Source organism: Poecilia reticulata, linkage group LG8 (genome assembly GCF_000633615.1).
Source record: "Poecilia reticulata strain Guanapo linkage group LG8, Guppy_female_1.0+MT, whole genome shotgun sequence".
Classification (NCBI taxonomy): Eukaryota; Metazoa; Chordata; class Actinopteri; order Cyprinodontiformes; family Poeciliidae; genus Poecilia; species Poecilia reticulata.
The window spans coordinates 13,527,493-13,551,339 of record NC_024338.1 but is presented as its reverse complement, the minus strand read 5'-3'; the positions used below and the strand labels follow the sequence as shown (position 1 = coordinate 13,551,339).

At 38.4% G+C, this 23,847-nt stretch overlaps 1 protein-coding gene across 1 annotated transcript in view; it reads left to right on the top strand.

The window, feature by feature from the left end:
- The first annotated feature begins 2,599 nt into the window (after window positions 1-2,599).
- The window catches only part of gcgra (glucagon receptor a), a 37,912-nt gene continuing 16,664 nt past the window's right edge, over window positions 2,600-23,847 (top strand). Inside the window, exon 1 of the mRNA XM_008416097.2 lies at window positions 2,600-2,895. The gene's annotated coding sequence lies outside the window, so the exon portion shown is untranslated. The remainder of the gene's footprint in view (window positions 2,896-23,847) is intronic.

Genomic DNA, 23,847 nt, shown 5'->3' with positions numbered 1-23,847 from the left:
GAAAATGCGTTTCAGCATTTCGCTGTGGAAGTAAGGATGCCTGACTATTAGACCGTAGTGCTGTGTGTGACCACGGCCCGCAGGAGCTCGGAGTGGTTCTTGCATCACCGCTCAGTCACGAGTTATCCTTGTTCATCTTTTGTTTCGCATGGAGAGGGCAAAAGTCACAAACAGGAGCTGCTGCTGGCCAGTTTGTAACCCGGCTCAAAGCTCAGCATCTTCGGCAGCAGCAGCTGTTGCAGCGTGCGACTGATAAAAATATGAGTACGTGGAGCTATTTGACCTGCTGACCCCATCTGCTGCCACTGGTTCCTTCAATAGAAGCACTGCAAGCAAAAATGAATGATTGTTACACATTTGAAAAGAAAGAGGACATGTACGATTATCAAAACAATTTGTATTTAAGAGGAAAGGTAAGATTAATACGTGCGAAAGTAAGTTAAAACGTGCTGTGTTTCAGTATATTTTTCACAGAGAATACATTGCTTCAGCTGTACGCAGCTTATTGACACAGAAGGTCCTTGAACTCTATTTATGGGCAAAGTTCACAGTATGTAGTTTGTTCAGTAGTGTGTTTTGCAAGAAAAACTGTTTTGCTGAAACAGTCCCCACCACTATCAGAAGAAGTCTGCTGCTAGGAGGTGATTTCTTTGCAAAAAGGTGTGACGACCGGTGATGAAGGCGATTGATTGAAGTTGATAAAATGCAAGAGAAACACGTTTTGTAGTCTAGTGTCATTCAACATGATTTTCTCGAGGATTTAAAACAATGCGGACAGCGCGCGGTGCTCGTGGAAAGCATTTATCGCTGCACACTCTACAAAACTGTCCACCAGATGATTGATTAGCTGCCCAAAAAGAGCTAGTGTGAGAGGAAGAATCCTCAAAGTGAACATACATCATTTCAGCTTGGCGTCTCCACGGTGATCACATCAAATTTAAATTTTATTTAGAGTAAAGAGACCGCCGGAGAGAAACACACAAGAAATAACAGGCTCAGGTCTGCTTAGCAAGACAATTTACAGAAAGAAACTCAGAAAGTTTAGAGAAATTACAGCTGAGAGGAGAGCAGAGTGTTGAATATTGGTCATTTTTCAAGCAGTCATCGTCTTCTTAACTTCACTTGAAACAATCCCTGCGATGTCATCATTGTTTAAGGAATATTACCTGCTTTAATGTTTTTGGAGTTTTATACGTGTTCATTTTTGGAATTATTTTTAAATTCTGATTTTAACTTTTTGAGATCTTCATGGTCAAACTCCTTCCTATCTTACCTTCAAACCAAAATCTGCTCGTCTCCAGGATCAGTTATAAAACTTCAAGCGGATTGCTCCTTCCTGGCTTTTGCACCTCAACAGTTGAATGGGCTTCATCTGTCTTGTTGAAAACCTTGGCTCAGTTAAAAGCAGCTGAAGACATTCAAAGATATTTTTCGTTGGGATATTTTAAAATAGTTTCTGATATTTGATCTCTATGTCATTTCAGTTTTTTTTTGTCTTTTAAATCACTTTTTGTGACATGTGTCTGTGAAAGAAATTATATAAATAAAACTTTTTAGTCTTTCAGCAGCAAACAAAAATCAGTATAAGAATTTTTTTAATTAGTGCTTTCCAGGTAAACCAATTTCTTATGAACAGTATAGTACTATGTTCTCCATTTTGGTTTTAAATACTAGCATATCACACTTTAATTTATTTTATTATGTTGTAATCAAATTAAACTCTATGATGTTGCATTTTTTGCTACCTGTTTTTCTTTTTAACCTACAACTCCTGATGCTGCAGTTACAAAAAAAAAATAAAAATACCTGAAGCAACATTTCCCTTTGGGATTTTGGCTTTATTACTTTAAGCTTTCTTAAAGCCCCGCCTCTTAGCCCCAGACCACCAGTGGTCTCCCATAATTGCTTAAATTTAAACGAAAGGTTTATTGATCTATGGAGAATGAGGGTATTATTAAACCTAATTTGATTGTTTTTAGAATATATATATATATATATATATATATATATATATATATATATATATACCTCAACTAAGTAATGTTTACCTTGTAAGTAATGTTACATTACTTTGTATGCCAAAAAATGTTACATTACTTTGTATGCCAAAAAAAAAATCATAGTGTGACCTTTCTTTGTGTTTGAACTTTAGTTTGTACATAAACACATCTCAGCAAATGATGACCAATTATCCGTGATTGCTTTAAGCTCCGCCCCCTTTCCCAGATTCCACAACATCCCCTGCCTTAAAGGTGAAAATCTTATTAAAAAAAAATAGAAGTGGACACGTGACACTGGTGATGTCTTAAGCGACAATTTTAAACCCCAAATAAAGCTACTGAATAGGAAAAACACAGTCAGTTATTAAAATATTGTCATATTTTGACAGGTGAATACTAAAAACAAGGCAAGCTGCACAAGTGCTCCTGTGAGTACCTTCTTCACACTTTTAATAAATATAATTGGTCAGAAGCGCTTTGCATCCATCTTTCGTCCCAACACCGAGGCGACACCCGCACCCTCCTCCTCCTCCTCCTCCTCCCCCCAGCGTCCAGTTGCGTCACGCGGCTACAAGGAGCGGAGCGGCTCGGCTGAAACACGCGCGCACACACACACACACACACACGSAAACACACAAACGGCCACCAGCGCCCACCGCACACACACACAAAGTGTTTCCTTTCCTTTTACTCCTTCTTCAGGAGTTTCGTTTGAAGCCGCAGACCGACGGTGTTCGCGGTGTCGCCGACAGGTCGGAGAACTGAACTTCTTCCCGAGGCGCTCCAGAACCTCTGTTGAAAGTTGGATTACAGCGAAGCGACCTGAACTGAGAGGGAATAAAGCTCCTCAGAGGATGAGCATTTGGGATATCAGCGGAGCTCAGTGCTGTCAACGGTAATTTGTTCCATTTTTTATGATTATTAATATTATTAGACTTATTATTATGCAGTAGTGGCAGTAGTAGTCATAATATTATTTGTTTCATTTTCTTTTGCTGGTTGGGGTCAAATTTACATTTCTCAATGTTTTTTTCTTTCTTTCTTTAATTCCAGCAAATGCACTTAATGCTTTTCTTATCGCTCCATTATCAGTGCAATTCCATCAACGCCATCCTTTCATCTGCAGCATTATAAACCAAACCCATGTGCAGAGAAGGAWTTAGTGCATTATGTCTGTGCAAACTGGTTTAATCTAAATTGCTCCAAMTGAATATGAATAATTTAAGTTTTTTCTTTGAATTATATTTCTCAGTTTAACTTAAAACGAGAGTGCAACAGATCACATGAATGTGTAACTCCTGCCTTTATGAGGCTAAACCAAGTGAGACATAAAGTGTATTTGTATATTCCCAGACATTTCATTAATGTTCATTTCCACTATTTAATTTTTACAGATTAGAAAGGGAATATCTTAGCCTTTTTCTGCCCTCTTTGTTTCCATAATTGCATGCTAAACACACAACTATATAATACATTAAAGGCTTACCTAGTCCATGACATATAACTGTAATTACACACCAAGGAAATAGTTCTTCTTAATGCACAGTTTAATAGTGGATAAATCTGAATTTGATTGTTACGGGAGTTAATTGTCCAGGAACCATTCTGTTGTTAATTAGACTCACTTGAGCGGCATCATGCAAACCAACAAAAACATGTGGGTCCTCGGTCCCTTGTGCGTCCTACTGAACCGGGTGTTTGTGAAAAACATGGTGCATTTTCTGTTAAACACCTACCACACACAAGTAAACAAAGCGTATTCATTAGCTGCACATCTGCTGCAGTAATGCTACGGTGCTGCACAAACCTCACCCACATTGGTGAGGAATCAGAGTCATGCTCGCAGGTGCACCGCATGGCTGAGAGAGCTTTGTCTGCATACAGTCTTTGAAGCTGATTTGCAAGCATTAGTGGGCGGTGAAGGTGTTTCAATGAATACCGAAAGTAAATTAGTGAAGTTCTGCAACACAAAACTAAAGTGACCGGGAGAGCTGATGGACGACATTTGCAAGGCTCAGAGTTCAACTGTTTCTGTGGTTTAAAACACGGGATCTTAACTTTGGGCGAGTGTCTGCGCTTGGCCATTTATTTGAAACTCTGAAAATAAGGAGCACTTTGTGGTGTTTTCTTGGTTCTGTGTGGATGTATAAAATACAACTTTAATTTCCATTAAGTGTTTTTTAATATATCTTTGGGAAAAGAAGGTTGTGAGGGACGGCTTGTAAACAGTAGGAGAGATGAAGCAAATGGGTTGAATAMWGCTTTAAATTTTATGTGTTTCATTATCATATGACTCATTGAATTGCCCATAAATGCATAATAAGTCACTGACAGTATGATTAAAAGTACTTCTGTAAATTAATAGTGCCAAACATGATTAAATCAWCTTTAATTTGTTATGCATGCAAATAATTTGCCCTGTGTTTGCTTTGTCCTTATAGAATATGATTTTTTTTCCACCTTTCTATTCTTGTTAGACAGAAAATGAAAAAATGAAAAAATGTAAAATTTAAAGCATTTAGTCATCTCATGAAGGTATATGACAGCCTATTTGGAGCAAGAAATCAAGATCTGTGAGACGGCGGCTACATATGGGTGAGCAGTGTGAGACTTAGGCGGCCTTGACAGCTTTAGCTTTTTAGTGTGATAACTATGAGGGTTAGTGAAATTGATAGGTGGGAACAGAGAATAGAAAGGGCTTGTTTCTTGTATCCATCACTGCCTGTAGTAATAGGTGAAAAAAAAAACAGAAGGCATTGAAGACGAGAAATTAATTTGAGYGAGACAAACCGCGAGTAAAGAGACGAGACGCAACTAAAAGAAGTTAAAAGAAGAGCCTCAGCTTGATCTTCTCTACAGGAGATGAGTGAGAGTAAGTGTGTCTGTGTCGGCCCACATAGAGTGATCACGAGCATCATGCGGGGCACTCCGGGTTCTGATTCAGCTGGACCCTCACAATGAACCTAGCAAGGCTAATAATAGATTCCACAACAATGAACCGGCAGCCCAGATTGTGACAGAACTCAGATAAGAGTCTGTCTAGATTAGGAAGCCTCTGTTCTCGTAGCACCTTGTCAAAAATACACAGTTTGTCAGATCCTGAGGGAAATTTGTTGAATTGCAAAGGAAAACCGAGAAGAGTCTCGCTACCAGGGATCACATTGGGATTTCAGAGAATCTTGGATCGTTGTTTTCATGTTAGAGTAATCACAACATTAAGGATGAATTATTTCACAGCTATTCCATAGCCCTCCTCATCATTGTTGATTAAACAAAAATAGCTTTGTATTGGTTCTGCCTCAGTTCACTGTATGTTTTGATGATTTCCCACCTTAGATTTTTTTTTATCAGGTTGGAGACAGATTAACAAAATTTTCTTGAAGAATGTTAAATATGTGATGTTGGACTAACACCAGAAGATGAGAGTAAGACAAATTTAAAATGTTACARTAATATCATATTAGCAAAATTAGACAAACGTAGCAAAAATGTGCAATACAACCGGATCAGGCCACCCTCTAACCCGGTTAAGCAACACTTCTTCTGTGTTCATCCGTTTTTATTTTCTCCTCTGAGACGTCAAAGACTCAGTTCCTCTATCGCTTCTGTCTGCTTCCTGCACAGGAGCATCAATAAGAGCTRAGCATCCAATCAGAAGGCGACTTAATGTAATGTGTAAAGATACCTCACGTTAGAATAGTCCAATTATATCAACACATTCAATTCTTATTTTCTTCATTTTTAAAACCAGTTCTTCATATTTCAATGTGAAYGAAAATGSCAACAATCACCATATAACTGTTTCAAGTCTGGGGCTGGTTTCACATTCAAAGTTGTAATCATTGAAAAGTTCACCTTTAAGAGTTTAAGGCAATCCATTTTTATAGTTGTGCAGTTTTTATAAAGCTTTTTAAATGACAAAAAATGGGCAAATAAGATTATTCACTTATATTGCTGAATTGAACACTTGTCAATGTCATAAAACATTCATAATTTGGAAATTCTGGGATAATATGTGTGTAAGAAGAGGTACAGTATTTAGAGGAAATTATTTTTTTCTTGTACAACTCGGTAAGACGCATTGGTGCTTGTTGCCCTTTGTTTGAAGGGAAACATTTCCATTTCTGGGGCAGATACTTCTGATATTACCCTCTAACCTCTCTCTCTCTCAAAAGCCACCCCAAAGAAAAAATGACAGCATTTAAATTTGGATACTTTTCCTYACGTTTTTGTAATCTAAAAGTACCGAGCAGAGCAAAGACGTTTTATTAGACTGCTCAAAAGCAGTAGCAAAGAGAGTTGTCCCCGTCAAAGTAACGACAGGKTTGAATTTTTTWATTTGACTGGTTGGCTTGACTATTTTGCTAACTGTATTGTCTCTAAGGGAACTTTTTGCCTGACCTTTCACACTATACAGCCTGTACAGTTTGTTTACAGGCTGACCCCGACTTTCTAAAAACTCAGTTTCTGTTGGACGGTTAGATGTATTTATCTAAGCCAGAGTTCAAGCCGAGATGCCAAAACTCTGGCAAAATAATGGCACAGGAGGAAAGACAAAGCATAGTCTGAAATCCCACATGTCTTAGCAAATTTCTGCTGCTGTGCACACAATGCTCATTCAGAGGCAGTTCTTGTGCTGCCAGACCCGTGCGGTTACAGATTTGGACAGCTTTGTCCATGAGTGAGTGTAAATCTAGACGTATGATTGGAGGCTCCAGGAAATCAAATTTGAAATTTCTGATAAACAATGACATGGCAATTTATTTCCTCAACATCCTCTTTAKGGCAGCTCCACAACATTAAATTGCATGATGTGCTTAATTTTATTKTATTTATTTATTGCTTCTCTTCCAAACTGGAAAGTAAAAAAAAAATATTCCAGTACAAATGCATTCTTTGGAGAAATCAATCTACATGGGAGCCAACTGGTATTTGCAGCAGAATATAATTTGTGGTTAGATCAAGCTKTTTTTGAATGGAGTTCTTTCATGGGGTCAACTTCATGGTGGCTAATTTCTGTGTTTGAATTCAGTTGGATAACAATCTGAGCTTGTCATTGGCTGAAACAATTTCACCAGGAGCTTAGTTGAATGTCCCTGTGGTTGGTTGTTCTGGCTCATTAACAAACTGATTTCATCCACCTAAATGGACAAATTAAACTTGTAAATGCTTTGTGGAGTAAAGGCATAAAGGAATTTGGTTGTGTTGACCTCTTTGAAAACAGAATCACTTTAAATTTCACCTCTGCAGAATCCACTAGAACATCAAAGTTGGGGGGGGAAAAAAAGACACCTGACGACAGACTGTTTTTTCTAACATATTGGTACATTTAGATTTTTWATATAATTTTTTGCCAGACAAATATCTTTGAAATTCTTTCAGGTAAGGAATAATTAGGACATTTCTAAGTTTACTTTTGCTTGAAATAGCTAGTCACACAGAGGTGCGTCACTTTTGGTTACACATGATAAGAAAACCGTTGCTCAGCATGTTAAAGTAGGCTTGCCCTGTTTAAACCTCTGACATTTAGTTTCATGAGCCCCTCACAGCTAAAGCAAGACTGATCACCATGGTAGGACTAAAAGAGCTAAGAGCTAAAACATTACCTGAGAGCGAAAACAAAGGCCAGTACTCYTGGAATAATGTTCTCTGAACAAACGAGTCTGATACAGAATGATTTTTAGGCACCAGAAAAGACGACATATTTGTTATAAGTGCAGCATTCAATGAAAATAATCTCATGGCATCTTTRAAGCATGGAGCTGGAAATATCATGGTTTAGAGATCCTCTGCTGGATCCCTAAACCATAACATTTAATACAAGGACTGGGTGAGAGCTAAAAACAGGAAAGCCACATCTCAATGATGCTGCAAACTTTACTTAAATGGTGTCAGAGACTGACGTCTGCACGAAGGCATTTCTTCTAAAAGAAGGATATTTGCAGGCTAATAGGGTGAGGATGTCCTAACTTGTTAATAGCTATTTTTCCATTACTGGAATAAGTATAATTATTTAGGTCCACAAAAATAAAAAAATAAAAAAATAAAAAAAGGTTGACATGTGAAGGTTTTGTAATTTGGGTGACCTGATTTTTTATTTTTTTTTTATAATTGCTAATCCTTATTGTTTAAAATCCCAATTGAACTTGAGAAATCAGGACCAGTAATTAACTTTGTGGAGCAGCAAGCAACCAGTTCTTATCAAGGATACATTGACCATTGCTTCAAGCCACAGTCTAATGGATGACTGTGTTGAACCTTTAAGCACCTGCTTGCTTAAACCAATAAGACCCAAGTAAACTCTAATAGTGTGTTAATAGCTGAATAAATTTCAGTTCCTGTAATGAAACCTCTTTAAATCAAGTTTGCTACTTCCGAAGCTAAATTGAACCACTTATTCTTATTTATCGAGCCAAAGTAGACGTGTTTTCGACTGCTGAAGAAGTTAACATCTTTGTGTTTTTTCCTCATACAGACCAGTCACTAAGAGAATTATGGGCTTGTTTCTTTGCAGACATGTGCACACCTAATGTCTTGGCTGGAAACCATTTAGCCGTCTGCCCATTTTCATCCATATATTTCTGGTCTCTGGTTGGCATTTGAACCCATTTCCTCCCAGTTTCTCTTGTTCAGTACAGAAACTAGGATCAGATATTTGCCACTGCACATTCCACCACTTACCCGTGGTTTGAATAGCTGCCAGCTTCTTACCTTCTTGACCYAGRATACAATTCAAGAAAGTATTTTGATGTTGTTTCCCTTTTGCGCTGGAAATTAAATAATCATTGTGACAACAAAAAGAGCCTCATTGTACAAAAAGAACCTCAAATTTATCTGATTTGCTTGACATTTGTTTACTCTGAGCTCTATTCATTTTCTGTTCACTCAGTCAGAAACTGTTAYGTCATACCATGTTTTTCAATTTTTCRCACAGTGAACATAAGTAACCTATTATCATSTGTAACAAGCATCAATCTTGGTTCTGTAAGAGCTTTGCGTTGTCAGCTTCACAGCACGGAGACTCTCCACCACATTCACTTTGGACATCGGCCAGACTCCGAAAGACTTGAATCCCATTCTTTCTGCCTTCACTCAGTCGTTTGACTAAACTCGAGTCCTGTGATGTTCAAATTAGGTGTTTGGAAATAAATGTTTAGTTTTGACTTCACATCTACTCACTGTTTAATATCAGCAACTTTTGGATCAAATCAAACCACTTTCGAGGAAATCTTCGCCATATAGATTTGAAGCTGGTTATCTCTGTGACTTTTTAACCGCCTCACATTTTTTCTTAGAAATAGTGGAAACTTTAAACATAGGTTTAAACGTCCAAAACTGAAAGCCAATTTGCAGAGCTTGCTTGCTAATTTGCACACATTTCTCCTGGTTGTTGCTGTTATTTCAACACATTCGGAGTGACTTGGAGCTCCTGCRCAGTGTCAGTTGTCTCTATTTAATGGGTCTCATTATGCCAATGACCAGGCTGTTGAAACTCAAAGGAGCAGGTTGTCCAATAATAATAAAATGCTGTAATGCAAATCAAGAGCTCTTAAATGAGAGAAATTRCCAGAGGGAAGAATTTAAATTATGTTATATTTCCACCACAAAAGGCTGCAAATGAAATCCCACCCTTAAAAGTGGTAGTTTGGCTTTTTTTWAAAAAAGTTGCTTTAACCTGAAGAAGACTGAGAGAAGTTATGCTAAAAGTTAGAGATAGCGTGACTGTGATTAACATGGATTTCTGCCTTKGTGAAAGGAGTCCAATCTGTAAATAGCTTTTTGGTTGAGGACCCATTCCACCGCTTCTAGTGACAAACTGGTGCTAGCGCTTGCTTATCACCAGTTCCTTGTGTTTCCACCATCACAAACACCGGCACTGATAAAAGCCAGATTAGCACTAGAACAAAATGAACTCATTATTCCTAATCTTTCCTGTGCATATTTTGATATCACCTCTCACAGAGTTTAATAGTAGTAATTCATTATTTTTAATCACAATGCTAAAAGTTCAGTTGGCTACACCTTTTGTGTAATATGCCTATAGTCGTAACAATACTTTTTGCAATTTTTTAAAACAGTTGTCGTTTTGTTTGAACTAGCATTAATAATATAGGCTGGTGACATCACAACATTTGCTTGCAGGGAKKGAGAGGAAAACAACTTGATATATAAGTGGCAACATGACCTGGAAAAACTATGTAGGTAATATTAAGTTTAATCTCTGAGAACCTGTCTGTTTAAGAATCATGTGTCTGAGTTCATTTTACAAATAGGGTAAGATGATGGCAACTCATAGCAACTCCACAGWAYCCCATTTCAGTAAATGACATTTTTCTTTAAGTGACMAAAGCATCTAGAAGTGGAGCTTAGTTTGTACAACTGGCAGATCTAAATGAATTGGACTGAACAAAATATAGTTTTAAATAAAATATTAAAAAGTTTTTCAACTGAAAAAAATAAATAAATACCTTCAGTGTTTCCTTAAAAAAATAAAGTCATAAAGGCTCSACGTTCCCTATTGATGCCTTTAACATGCAAAGCAAACCCATGTGAGAAGTCACAAATGATTTAAGTCAGATCCAYAGATAATTAAATTTTGAATGAATAATTGTTTTATGAGACCTTTCCATGGCATCACGACTAAAACATATTCTTTTTCCCTCATTTTTAAAAAATAATCACTKTTCAGATTGATATCAATCAATGACGTCTCTGTCCCTGACCGCATGTAATGCCACATATGAAAACAATATTTTATTCTTTGGTCTCAACTTTCTCTTTATGACCAGTTTCAAGCAGGCAAAAAAAAAAAAAGAAGAAGAAATCCCATGTGTTCGAGTCATATAAATCTATCAAACTGTCTCCAACTTCGATTATATAAGTAGAACAGCAGGGAGAGAAGCCAAAAAAAGTCTGTTATTTAAGCAAAACACGTGCAGGCCAGCAATATTTCAGGGTTCCCTTTCATATGTTAATACTTATTCTAACCTCTTTATGTGTCTGGTAAGTAGCCGTCTGCAGAAAATCAGCATCCCCATTAAACTCAATCAGAGCCCAAAGATGAACTGAGACGAGCCTCATCACACTGCAGAGGTCATGACTGGACGGATCTGAGGACTCATAAGTTATGCCTTGCTGAGAAGAGTCAGTGGGTTGTGATGATGGAAACACACTGTTTGTGCTGTCTTTCTCCAAGATGAATTACACAATCAGGCTCAGCGTGGCTGATTTGATTACCCCAGTAATGATCAACCTACACGCTACTGTGCTGACTGAACGGGGGCCAAAGGTGCACGGCTCATCTGGGGTCACTCTTGGTTATCTGATTTGTGAGTTTTTAATGGCGGCACTTAAGACATTGTGAGGCTCAAATCTCACCCATTTTGGGGGATGAAGGGGGATAAAACGTGCCTGGAACCTCTTCCTCACAGAGAGCAATGAAATACCGCCTGGTTTATTATACAACAGAATCAATACCTGCAGAGGGATTCAAAAAGATCAAAGAACATGAAAAAGCCTCAGTTTTCGTTTGTACTGCTTCGTAAGCCCTGGAGGGGGCAAAACTATCGAGCCGTTTTCTGTTTGCTCAAATCTTCATCACTGATGCGCTAAAAATACCGCTCTCTTCCCTCGTAATCTGKGGGGGTCTAGGGTCAAGTGTGGTTCATTTTTGCCTCCTAACACAGTGCGTGTGTTTTTTTGCCGTCCAGTGCCCAAGATGCAGTTTCTGCACCTCAATGGGGCCACTCAGCTGGAAACTGTCGCAAACCCTCTCTTTGCCATGGGCTTTGGGTCACACACCAACCACATGACAACATTTCTCCATCAGCAAACAAGTTGTCTTTACATTCAGGTCCACTGACCACTTCAAAGTTTTGTTCTTTTTATTAAGGCTCTTATCTTGAGTGGGGTTTTTTTTTGTTGTTGTTTATTTTCTGAGTGAAACAGTTTGCAAAAAAAAGATAGGGAAGTAAAAGAAAAAAAAAACTCTGAAGCTAAATAACTCRGAGCCAAAGCACCAATGCAATGGATTCCTATTGTTGTTGAATGTAGTGCTCAGCTGGACAGTGTGGCCATCTTCACTGAGAAAAAAGCAAACCACAGTGGAAATATCAGCTTTCTTTTCCTGGAGGATGATTTCATAAGAAGATGTGAGCTGTGAAAAGGGGAAACAAATTTAGACACATGATGCATTTTTTTTCCCCCACAGAGTGGGTTTCAGCCATTATGAGTGAGTGTAGCATATGGAGCCCAAAGGAGTCCAGTCTATTTCCACAGCTGTGAGTGAAAACSCTTTTCCATCATCTGGAGGAAATACACTGTTATTTTTGAAAATATGATGAATAAATGACAATAAAAAAAACAACAAAATTAATAATGAGAACACAATTTCTCACAAAAATGTCTACTTGAAGGGAATCAACATTACTTTTTCATCTTTATACATTTTTTATTTGCTTGGAGCAACACCATGTCAAAGAACTGAGRTGGAAGATTATGCAGAGCTTCACAAAACAAGGCACAAGSCAAAGAGCCTCCTGCAAAAGAGCATCAGAATGCGCCTGCTATTACAATTGTTGAATGTTGCTTYAACAAGCAACACGGGCTCCTTCTCCAAAATCCAAATGAGACGAAGCACATTGAATCTGTCCTTGTTTGTTCACAAAGTGAAAATTTACGAGCACCCTGAAGAAGCAGTTCGTCTGCAGTAGYGGCTTACTYTGGTGGCTTCAGTTCTCTGTTGAGGCTKCTTTCACACTGAATAAATAATCTACCACATTCTCCACAAGCTCCATGACCGTCTGCAGCGTCTTCCTACTATGATCCAACCACATATGGACACAATCACATCACACTGCAGGCCACAAACTTGCAGAATGGAGCTAAGTGTTGCAAGATCATGTCCTGCTGTTGCAGTGCTAAGGCCATTATGGGGTTTGTTGCTCAGACATTAGGTGAGCATGTGCAGCTCTGCCAGTTTTCTGCTCTGATCTGTGTGGTAGTGACTGCATTCACAATCCACCGTAGAAAACATCGCACAGRTCCTGAGTTTTAAACTTTTAGAGGGATGGATATCTCCCGCAATCTCAGAAGTTGAAGAACCTTGACGTCTGTCTTGTTCAAGAGTGATAGTAGCGTCGAGCAGGAGATGAACACGAGGACTGGGGTCTTGTCTGCAGACATGTGTCTCGATTAGTCCATTTCTGTGCTGATCCACAACTGTGATTAAACAAGCAAGTAGGATGAGATTCTTCACTAGGGTGGTTTGAAGGTGAGCYAGTCGCCTCTGCTAAGATGATTTACAGGAATTTGCTATGAGGAAGACATCTCAGGGGCAACCAAAAACAAGCTGGAGGCCATAACCTTTAACAAACTAATTAAGAAAAACACAAGATCCAAAGTAAAGCCATTCCCAAGCAGCACAAGCTTTCAAAAAACATTGCATCTGAAAAATGACTATGACACTTAAGGGCTACAAGGTCTTGACAAGGTTATCGGAAAGTATTAATATTAGAGTTAATACCAGTCGGCATAGCCTTTCCTTTATTGTTGGAGCACTAAAGTATTTGTTAAAGTAATACGTTGTAACAGTTTGCTCAAATTTTTCCCAAATTGGGCAGAACGCTCCATTTTCTCACGCATTTGGCAACACGAGTTGTAAAAACACAGCCAAATGTCCTTGAGCGGCTGCTGCTGGGGTCAGCAGTCTTGCTCTGTGCTGTTTGTTGTTTGTTCTGCTAGAAGTAAATAGTTGGGAATTAGGAGTGTTTGTAAACGGACGGGATCCGAATTGCAGACGGTGTCAGGATATCTTCCAGCAACATGTTTTTGTCTGCGTTACCTTTGGATGAATGAAGCCTTTCTGTCTCAGAGGCTTGGATTGTTAGCCGGAGTTGAAAAACAACATGTGGTCCTGCGTCACCGAAGAGCCTGCTGATGTCAGTGTGTTAGTGACCCGAGGGGCAGGACGTGGATCTCCAAAATGCTGTGGATAATTCAGGAGACATTGACCCCTTTTCACATTAGTACAGTATCTTATTGTTCAGGAAAATAGAAATCTCCAGTATATTTAATGGTGATTACAATAATCAAATTTATATGTTTTTAGCAATTGTCATGTTGTGCAGTTATACCAAGCAAAAGCCTTAGAAAAGTAGGGAAAAAAGAAATATTAATATTTATAATATTAATAATATCATTGCTGCTGTTGAAATCCACAAATATACACCCTTTGGTGAGATGAGTGTGCATATCTGACAGAAGATATTACTGTCCTCCAAAAATGACACAAAAGGTAACAAAGTGGAAAAATAAAGGTAGTCTTTTTAAAATAATTTGATTGAAAGTATTTTCAAATCTTTGTTGAACCATTTAACATTTCCGCTGTCTATAAGCTCGCAGACTTGGGAGAGTTTTAATTGGAGGACATTTATTTTTCTGTCATGACTTCATTATGTTTAAGCTGTTTGACATGTTGACTTTTTCTCGCTCCAACACGATTCGCACCTCTGTCGAGCAGCTCTCTCCAGTCACGCACCATCTTCTTTAAAGAGTTGCCATTGAGTTTCCTTACCGCTCTTCTCTGAGACGAGATGTCATCGACTAAACACGTCAAATATTCATAGACAACTAACATCCTGATGGCACAAAGAGCTGCTTATATTCTCCAAATTAGTCCTGAGTGTTAAGGTCTGAACACTCTGACAGTTTGCATCAATGTGTTGTTTCTTCTTACTTTCTGATTTAAACAGCTCTGGGAAAAAAATAAGGACAACTTAAAATGATCAGCTTCTGTGATTTTACTTATATGCTTGAATAAAATGAACATTGTTTTCTTATTCTATGAACTACTGACGTGTCTCTGAAATTCCAAGCAAAAATTTAGCATTATTGGAAGAAAATGAGAAACGGTCACAATAACATAAAATGTTAAACCCTCAATGATAATACAGCAGTTTTAGGACTATTACTAGCTATAGTTTTATCATCTATCCCTTGTGACTTCATGCATGGGACTAACTTTCCATTGAAGAATTACAAAAATGACATACCACTCAAAAAAGTCCGGTAACACAGTGTTGAGTGGAAAAAGAACAATAAACTTGTTTTTTTTAAGAGACTAATTTGGTCTCAAAATCATCCAGGAAGTAGAAAAACCCAAAAGCGATCAGCGTCATCAGTGGTCAGTAAGGAATATACAACATGAATCAAAGTAGCTTTGATGTTTACACGCAAATGACCTGAAAACCATCTGACTCATTTTAATGTGTGTTAGCATAAACTCAGATTTGAAATGCACCTGGCTTATGAAACCAGGATGTTTTATAATATATGGCTTCAACAGTCTGAACTTTTTTTTGTCACGTGAAATGCAACCTGATGATAATTGCATTACAAATATTAATGGTAAAAAAAAAAAAATCTAGATAAAGTTACAGTAAGGGCTATAAAAATAAGCATTGAAATCACCCCAAACTCCAGCAGAGAGGCAGTGACCTCACTGGAGAGATCCGGTTTGTTATGATGAGCTCCTCTGAGAGTTTTAGAAAAAACGGGAGGAAAGAAGAGAATCGACTGACGAAAATATCAAAAAAGAGAGTAGATAAAAACATAAATAATGTTTTAGCAGAGCTTATGTTTGGCATTGATATACTGTGAAGGTTCATTTCTTACATTAATGGAACTTCTTCTGACCCAGATACAGTAAGTTTACATCATGGGAACACAAAGATCTGGCAAAGTTAATGTCGATTCTTCTCTCTATCACTAACTCACATTCCCGAAAGAGCTCCTGGGTTTCTCATTTTTTGCTTTCCAAATCTGGAGGTTGACATAATGTGACGGTTTGATATGCTTTTTTGCTTTTTCACTTGAATTACATTTTCTCTTGATTGACTGAGATGTTGCTCCTGGACAGTTAATGTCAGTCTCTACTAAAGCACAGCATTATATATATATATAAGGTTTTTGAAACGTTCAAACCAGTGTTGATCAGTAATGTAAAAGTTTAACTCATGCATGTGCAGCTGTAAATCTCAACAAGTACAAATATCATTGCAAAATGAATTTATGCATTTTACCAAAATGTTATATTTACGTAATAGATAAATGTGATATTACACAGAACCCAAACTCTTGAAAGGACATTTCTTCAGAGATGGAAGTTATTACTGTAGTTTGTGGACCTTTTTCTACAGCACTTTTTCCTTACACTCAACCTTTTGCTACGATGCTTGGATACAACCATCTATTGTACAGCTGTACATCTGTGGATAAATGGGTCCCGAAGGCCTGGATGTAACCAGCTGGGGAAAAGGGTGAAGCAACAACTCACTGCTGTTTTCTGGAAATACAGATAAGGAAGGACTAATTTTATTTCTTGCTGTCGATAATAATTACGTTAATGAAGTGTCATTAAATGATTCAACAATTTTCATGATATTTTTGAAGTGAAAGTTCACAATGAGTGATTCCTCCCTGTTCAAAGCCCACGGGTGAGATTTTTATTCACGCTGTTGAACGGGGAGCCGGTTATGATGTGGGTGTTGATTTTCATTTACCTGCCAGATAAATCAGATCCTAAAACTTCATGATTTACTCCTTGTGAAATTGGTAACAGCAAAGCGGCCTAGTTGTTGTTGGTTGTGCTTTCAGACCACATGGAGTTTGCATGTTCCTCCTCTGAATGCGTGGGTTCTCTCAAGGGCATCTTTTACCCCAGATGCCCTTCCTGATGCAACCCCTCCTGATTACTCCTGGGAAGGAAATGGTCTGAACTTATACAGCTCAAAGTGCTTTACACAAGAGCCACATTCACAGATACTCAGATAACTTGGGGCTAAGTGCCTGGCCCATTGACATGTGACAGAAGGAAGCTGGAATCAAACCAATAACCTTCTGTTGGTAATTATATGCACCCCAATGAACCAGCTTTTAATAAGGTGCAAAAGATGACCAGATTAATGACCAAAGGAAATGGCGGGTCCACGTTCTTGATGATTGATTGATTGATTGATTGATTGATTGATTGATTGATTGATTGATTGATTGATTGATTGTCCTAAATTAGTCATCGAATCATTTGTATAACTCCTGTAATTTCTAATTTGTTTTGAGAGTTATTCATTTTAACTTGTTTGTTTTGCTTAGTGCAAAATGTTGAGATGGCGTCAAAGATTAACAGCACATAATTGTACACGTCTCTATTTCAATAAGCAACAATTGTTTTGGTTAAACTCTTGCGTTAATGGTATCTCAGTACTATGCATCCAAACTGTCAAATATTTAATTTGGACAGCAGTCGAGATTTTTTTTTTTGCTTCACACACTTGTCTAAATTAATAAATCATGAATATATCTGTCCTAAACCGAGAAAACATAACTCCATCMGATAGAGTTGAGTTGTTACAGGAAATTTCTGCCAGCTGGATAAATTCAATATTGGTTCAGTGTCTTTAGGGTATTTGTAGCATGAARAATGCCAGCCTTGTCCTCTCTGTTACTGTAGTGATTCAATTAGCATACTTTGTAAAAGACTTGCTCGAAGCTTCTCTTGGGAATCTACAGTATCCCTGAGCTACAATTTTTGTAAATATGAGGATCTGTTTTGATAAAAGTGAAGACAGAAGAAGCATATGAGTTTATTCTGCTGCACGGTCTCCCTCCCCCCCCCAACCCTCCTTCTGGTTTAACTTGGTTTCCTCATCTGACAGCTTTCACTCAGACATGAACCCAAAACTTTAACTGAGCCCTTGTTAGGGCTGTTGGTGCAGCAGAATAGCCACTCCGGCTCAATCCCGCGGTTCTGCTTTGCRTCCTTATAATAAACAGCACGGCCTTTTGGAGCAGCAACTTTTCCTTCATAAGTGATGGATGTTCTTCCTCTTTTAAGCCGAACAGCCTGACTAAATACGGTTTCGGACATTTGGCGTATCCACGTCTSGGGACGGAAATGTTCCACGACTCTACCACCTTATAAGACGCACYTCCCTAACGCGTGATAAAATCCAGGCTGATGGCAGAGTGACAGAGCAGCGCAGCAGAGCTCAGGGGATTACTGAGCATAAACACTTGCTGCCAGCATCCATAGGAGAGCAACATACAACAGATGTTCGTGGGAATAGAGAAGCAAGTGGATGCTTTCATATCTTGACTACTTATCCCATAAATAGCTCAGAGACCATGAGAAATTGGTCCTTTTTTGAACTAGMCAATATCTTAATATATTTGATATCTTTTTTGTCTTTCCTGTTATCTTGTGCATTTTTGCTCCCTCATCYTCTTTCAACTTTATAGTTAGCATAGATTTTTTTTCCAGTCCTGCTTGTCGATTATAAAGTGCTCGCATGGTGTAGTTTGAGCTGCTACACCATGCGAGCACTTTATAATCGCATGGTTAAAGGGTAAGTCTGCTAAAGGGTAACAGACTTACCCTTTAGCTTAAGTTTGGCCATAAWTTTGGCCATCATTCTTAATGCAAGAGCATTAAGAATGATGGCCAAATTTATGGCCAAATGTTTATTGATCATAGCCATGAAGCAAAGTGCTTCGCAGATCTGCTTTGTGACTGCCAGATCTGTTTTTACACTTCCTTCTCAACAAAAGCTATTTTTGTTTCCCAGTTGGAATATCTACAACAAACTTGCATGGTTAATTTTTTTCAAGTTTGCCACTTGTTTATTCCCCCTGCCCCTAAATAAGGGGATTTCCCATTGGGCTTAATTAGGCAGTTTTATCTTATCAGTGAAGTTTTATACACGGCATTCCTTTACACAGTTTTCGCAGCTAATTTTGTCTTTTGCATCAGAATATGAAATGATCAGTGTGTTAAGTTTATCAATCTTTCAAATAAACACCAATATTCTCACTGTTCCATTTTTGGCAGAGATAATGCTTTCAGTAAATGTCACCGTCAAGATGTTTTGTATTCGAAGACGGCACAAAGTTTGGCTCGTCCCTCTGACTTCCCGGTGCTGACAGGTGACACTGCAGAGCTCGTTTGTTTAAGCCAAATCTAAATTCAACCGGTGCAAATGTCACCGAGTGAGTTATTACTGCGATAAGTCCAATTTATTCCCATGAGACAAATATGAAATGGTAGATTAGTTTTGCAGCATAAGGCGCAATTTCTTTTTTGGCTGACGTAGCTCCGCTGGCTGGCATAGACGCCCCGGATTCAGTCATTCAGCGACTTTTGAGTTGCTGGAAAYTGAATTTAATCGAGCAGTATCGTGCATTTCTCTTCACTGAATATGCCGTTTGAGGGCATTTATTCATAACCTGTCAATGTTCTTTAATTAAAAGAAGGAAAACCAAACAGACTTACCCTTTAGCTTAAGTGATATATAGTATGTCTGAATTTAAAGCTCGGTAGAAAAACCACTTAYWWMMATATTAAATTATAGGGTTAGTACTATRAAGGTCAAGATTTAAGTCTAAATCAAAACTATTAATACAGCCGGAAGAGTTTAATTTAAAATAATTTTAATTAAACAAAGAAAGTTTCAGGGGTTTTTTGGACGGGTGATAAGAAAACTATAATCCTGCTATTTTCATTTAATATTTAAGAATGGCATACCAGAAATTGCTTGCAACCCTCAAGAATCAGTGGAAACATTTTTATTAGCATTACAGCAACCARACCCTTCCTGTAATTGCTGACAAGCATTTTCCAAGTAGGATTTTGCATGTTTCCGCTGGTATTACAAGGATGTATGTTTACTGATGAGCTCCAAGCCTTTTGCGGTTGGAAGGAGGAAAACAATAGAAAGACAAAATAATTTGTTTAGTTTGACCGTTTTCTTGATTCCAACAAATTCATTGTGCACCCTCCCTCAGACTTGTGATTTTGGAAGCRGCGCGGAGTATTTTCTGAAAACAAGGTTAATTTCTTGATTAAACTGTCAAATAATCCTGAAAAAATAATAATCTTTGGGTGCAATTGAAACTCATCCTGCAACAAAGTAGAAAAAATATTCYTCTGCCAAACAACACTCACTGTTAATAAACAAGATTATGTATTTTATTAGTCATCCCCAGATAAACCATRGGCTCAAATGAGAGCTCCATGATTATGTAAACTGTGGTTACGGCACTAAAACTTCTGTCAGTGTTCGGGTTCAGCYGCTGCTCTGATAATTTGCAAAAACACAGGAAATCATGAAGGACGATGAACTTGGCACCCCGCGATTTGAAGGTTTCCAACGCGAGCTGTTGTTTGCAAAAAAAAAAAAAAGTTTTTGGTCCAAGTGTAAGAATGAAAGCGGCAACAAAGCCCTTCCTACACAAAGTCCCACACTTGCTCACATGCGCAACACACGTTGGACTCGAGTGCCAACATGTCCGCTTGTCATTGTTTTCCACCTACTTTCATCAGATGCGACCTCTGAAYGGGAAACGTTTGTCACTAAACTCGAGTAATCGGGGGTTACGGTTGCTGCGCGCRTATCATCAGAGATGTGTCACGACACGGACTGTGCTCCCACATTGTAACAGGGTCAGTGACAAACCGAGACGTTCAGAGCTTCAGCTCAGCAGCCGTAATCAGAGCCCCGTTTTTTTTTTYCAAATTGCTTTTGAGTGCAACAATACCTCCTCCTCTCACCGTTTTCCTCATACCGTACWGCACAATAGAGTCCTGTTATGTCACTCTTTTGTAAATATGGGACATTTTAAAGAATGGATTAGCAGCTCGTGGGGAGGACAAAATGTAAAACGTGGAGTTTGTTTAAATGTCTGTGTGAGAGGTRGAGGCCGAGCCAAACCTTGACACGTTTTCCAAACACAGATGTCGGAGAGCGAGCGGGCGGGCGGCATCGTGTCCACCAACAYATCCAGCAAGCCTGAAGCAAGTTTACAGATGGATCAAGCCTGGCTGTGAACATCTGAAGCATAGTGACTTGTAGTACAACRTATTATTTTAAAAACTGCCTAGAAAAGGCATGTGACCGTTCAAATATCTGGATTCTGTCAGTCACTGGCTGGAGATGTAAAAATATGTTATTCTCTCAATGAAACATTTACTTTCTTTTGTTTAATATAGCTCCGCAGTAATGTTTTAAAATTTGTCTTCTTGTGTTACCTTCTTTTTTTTTTTTTTTACCCATACCTTTGAAGATGAGGTGGAAACATTTTTAACATTACATCACAACTATATTAGATAGACGCTTGTGGGGAAAAAATGATTTAAATAGCAAGACCTACTATGTCCCTGTTAAAGGATTTGCTGTCGTTTGTTTTTTTATTCCATTTTCAAAAAGTCTAAGCACTGTTACCATTTTAAAAAGATGCTGGCATAGTTGCACTTTGAAAACATGTGTGCTGCCACTCWATTGCATGTCTCCAGCATCGCTTTTCTATGTTTTTTTTTGACAGTGTAATATTCACAAACGGATCACAGGATAAGCCACGTAAGCTCTTCTATCCCTCACACACCATTTATACCACACATATGCTCAGCTGCTGCTGCTGCAGCAGTAATATCATTACATAATCTCATGCAACACAGTGAAAATGCGCCGTCTGTGTTAATATTGATGCACCTACCTCTGCAAACTCAGAGTTTTTTATACCATCTGGCCAGTTGAGATTTCCATCAAAGCTTCTTTATTTCCTTGAATCTTTAAACCGCTAACACATTKTTTCATTTATTTCTATATGTGGAAAGATATTAAACAGTGTAGCAGCAGATTTATTTAGTATTTATWTAGCTGGTGTCTAAAGTTTAAGAGCTGCCGGTGTAGTATGATTTGCTTTTCTGTTTTGCTACACCTGTTGTCATTTCTTTTTGTCCATGTTGTGTCTCATTAACCCAACCCTGCAACGGTTGTTGTTTTGCTACATGTTTTTCCTCATCATTTAGTGATACAGAATTATTCAAATAGTTTTGTTCGTTTTGATGTGACGTGAGTTTTCTATTTCTCCAAGGTATTTTTCCAYCTTTCACCCTATTATCAGATAGCTGGGCCTGTTTTTTGGTGTATTTTTTATTATTTTTTTTTGTATAAAATGAAGTTGGAAAAAACAACAAYAATACTGTGGATAAACAGCTATGAGCTGGTCTGGTTCCTAATAAYAACATGTTAAGTTTTCATGAGATTTTAATATGTTTTAAGCAAACACTGACATGCACAGCCTACTTTTATTATCTTTGATTATGTGAAGACAAGCCACGCTCCATGTCTACCTCCTGGTGACTGCACAGTAGTCCATAAAGACCTACTTCTTAATTTATTTTTAGACATTTCAATGCGACAGGTTGCTCTCCGTGTGCACTCAAGCTGCAGCATTTTARTCTTGTGCTGCAGTTTAATGAATATTTGATAGTACATGGTTCAGTGAAGTAGGGCAGGAAAGCTGCTTGTCAGGACGCATTTGTTGACTCACGGTGATCTAAACTTTAACTTTGCCATTAATGACCTTCTGGAGACGTTGCATATAACGTTCCTCTGCGAAAGACTTTGACACTGCAGTTGGCACTACGCCTGCTCGCTCAATATRCAGCTGTCGGTTTGCTGTGTTGGATTTTTTTTTTTTAGGCTTATGTAAAATCCCTACACTTCCTCTTGAAGAAAGGTAGAGAGGTAACAGAATTTCAGATGTGCCTCCAGATGAGCAATGCTTGTGTAATCATGGTAAAGGTTGAATGGGCAGAAGTGACACTAGATGAGTAAGTTTATTGTGTTATCTGTTGATGCTGGCCTAAAAAAAACCCCTAGGTAGTCAGAGTTTGTTGTTTGCCTCTTTGTGTTGGCTTTATGTCCCTGCCGCATCATGACTCACATCGTCAAGACAGCTTTTTTTCTGGCTCTGCCAAAAAACGTGCGAGGGCCAAAGTGTGCTTGAGTGAGAAAATTAACACAATTCTTCACTTTAACATGCACATTGAACATTGAAAAAATATATTTGGTGTAAAATTAGGCTCCAACAAATCTAGATTTCAGTCCGAAGTCCTTTAAATGGACTTTTGTTGTGCGCTGGCGCGACACAAAAACTTCTGATTTGATGTGGAAAGTCAAACATTCATAGCTGCTCAGTTTTCAGCCGGCCGCAAAAGACTGCCACAACWTGCTGCAACCAAGTTGTAAGCGCGTGTTTCAGCATCATGCCTTGCTCATTCTGAACTCTGCTTCACCCTCCTATGCATTTCACCATCTGCTTCCCTGAGGTCTGAGACCTACCAGGCTTCTCGCCTGTTAATAACTTAATGCGAGTTGTGCTGCAGCTTTTAGGATCGTCGCCGCTATTTCCTTTTACGGTGATTTAAAATGATTTTACGCTATTTCAGAGGTGTGAACCAAAGCTCTGGAAGATGAAAAGTGCGGGACTTTTCATCTTCCTGCGTCGAGTCTTGTGCTTCGTTTTGAAAAGTGGACGATAGATTGGAGATCACAGGCACATCTCCAGGCTGGGTGGTTGTTGTTTTTTTCAAAGAGGTTTGTTTTTAGTCCTTGCTTCTCCCCTCTGCACAACATTCAACCATGCATACTCTCCTTTTGTGATGTTATTTGCTAGACAGCACAATGAAAGACAAGTACTCTCCAACAAACAACAGTAATTGTTAGTGGCCATTGTATTAAGCCATTCAACATGCACTTGAGCACAGAGCGATTTAAAAAAAAAAAAAAAAAAGCAAACGCTTTTTTAGACGGTTGGGGCATGTGCGTCATCCAAGCCTGATTTTAAAAGTATTTTCCCCACAAATATAAGTAAATTTGCACACAAGCGTAAATTAGACAAGGAGCGGGGTACGGCTTTTGTTTAGCAGACAAAAGCTGGGTTTAAGATGATTTGGTAATATGTTTTTGGCTGAAATAGCCTCGGGAATCACACCCAAACGACTCCAAGA